This window comes from Budorcas taxicolor, chromosome 4 (assembly GCF_023091745.1).
Source record: "Budorcas taxicolor isolate Tak-1 chromosome 4, Takin1.1, whole genome shotgun sequence".
NCBI lineage: Eukaryota > Metazoa > Chordata > Mammalia > Artiodactyla > Bovidae > Budorcas > Budorcas taxicolor.
In genome coordinates this window covers 96350527-96352592 of record NC_068913.1, presented here as the reverse complement: position 1 = coordinate 96352592, position 2066 = coordinate 96350527, and the positions used below count along the sequence as shown (strand labels likewise).

General features: G+C 35.9%; 1 pseudogene; it reads right to left on the bottom strand.

The window, feature by feature from the left end:
* Window positions 1-399: 399 nt before the first annotated feature.
* Window positions 400-1195, bottom strand: LOC128046221 (40S ribosomal protein S3a-like; annotated as a pseudogene).
* Between the last annotated feature and the right edge of the window lie 871 nt (window positions 1196-2066).

Sequence of the window (2066 nt, the reverse complement as noted above, 5' to 3'; positions counted from 1 at the left end):
TGTTCTCCTTATACTTCAATTAGATTTTCTCTGCATGTTTAACTTTATTTTGCATATATTAGTAAGATCTTTATATCTTTGAAACTGACTAGTTTATGAGATATTCCTCCTTATCCTTGGTAATATTTCTCCTTTTGAAATCTACTTAATCTGATATGAAGTGACTGGTATGACTATGTTATATTTAAACTTCTCTATTTACCAATCTGTATCTTTATAAGATAAGTATGTGGGAGATAGCACATAACTGGTTCTTGCTTTTTAATCCAGTTTAACATCTGTTTTTCAGTTGGTCTGATAGGTTATTTAAATATTTAATTTATATAGTTGTCTTTATTAAATTTTTTTTTTTTTTACCACAAATAAGATCTTTTATTGTCACCATTAAGAGTCTGCATTTTAAACCGATTCTTGGACTGGTGGCTCGTATCCATCAGCTCGTTCAACTTTAGCACCTGTCTCATCCCCAGTAGCTTTTCCAGAACTACTACCTTCACCATGTAGCTCCATGGGTTTTCCCAATTCAAATTTGGGCTTCTTCAGCATTTTTACTTTTCTAACGAAGACATCATGGAGCGGATAAATAGATCGGCAAGCCTTTTCTATGTCTTTTCCGGTGCTATCTGGAATCAATTTACTGACCACCTCTTTCAAGTCATCCGTCTGCACCTCTCGGGTCATGATCTCCATCATCTCCTTGCGGATTGGGCGCACCTGCTGGTGCTGGGAGTTAAGAGGTCTTCCGAATCTGATTGTTGTGCTTTTTAGTAAAACTCACACAGAACAGATGAAGCAAGCAAGCATCGGTAGTCTTGACATCAACGTGAGCTTCAGTCATGGTCTGCCATTTTTTGACCATGGAGCACATTTTGTCACGGGTAAGATCCATACCATGAAAATTAGTGAGGCAGTTTTTGCCCTGAACATCCTCAGTAATTAGCTTGAATTTTCTACATGCTACTTCATCATTCTGCAGATCAGCAAGACTCACTTCAAAAACACGACCTTTGAGGCCATCAGATGCGATTTTGGTTCCTTGAGTTCTCATGACCAATGTTTTCCCAATATTCCTTATATTGAACATAGCTGGTGCTTTCACATCATACCAATCTTTTTTAGAAAATGGGTCAACCACTTTCTTCTTGGCTCCCTTTTTGCCTCCTTTTGTAAGGCGCTTGTTCTTGCCAACTGCCATGGTGCCACTCAGAGACCCAAAAGGCTATAGTTGTCTTTAAAACAATCTTGCCTGTTCTCTATTTGTTACCACTATTTTTTGTACATCTTTCTCTTTTCCACCTTCTTGTAGACTGTAATTTTAGTTTAGTTTTGTTTTATTTTGGCCATGTCGTGCAGCTTGTGGGATCTTAGTTCCCTGACCAGGGATTGATCCTGGGCCCTGGACTGCCAGGGAATTCCCTAGATTAAGTAATTTTAGAATTTTTTTAATATCCACTAGAATAGCGGCAAAATGGACTGGTTTTGTGGAAGACAATTTTTCAATGGATTGAGGGGTTAGGGGAGGCATGGTTTCAGGAGATTCAAGCACATTACATTTACTGTGCACTTTACTTCTGTTATTATTACATAAGTTCCAGCTCAGATCATCAGGTATTAGATCCTGGAGGTTGGGGACCCTTGCTCTAGAAGCTTATTAGCGGCATTTCTTTGTTTTTATTGTTTGTTATATGTTTGCAATATATATCTTTTAGTATACCTTTATATATTTTAGTGTATCTTTGATAGATATAGAAAAGCCTTTACAACTGTATACTTCTGTTCCCCCAATACATTATATTCTTGTCATATTTTGTACCTACATAAGCTATAAGACTTTATATATAATATCTGTTTGCTTTAACAGTTACTTCAATTATTTATTTATTTATAATTTTTAGTTTATATTGGAGTATGGTTGACTTACAATGTTATGTTAGATTCAGGATACATCCAAGTGACTCAGTTATACATTTATCCATTCTTTTTCAGACTCTTTTCTCATGTAGGTAATTACAGAATATCGACTACTGTGCTATACAGTAGGTATTTGTTCATTATCTATTTTGTAT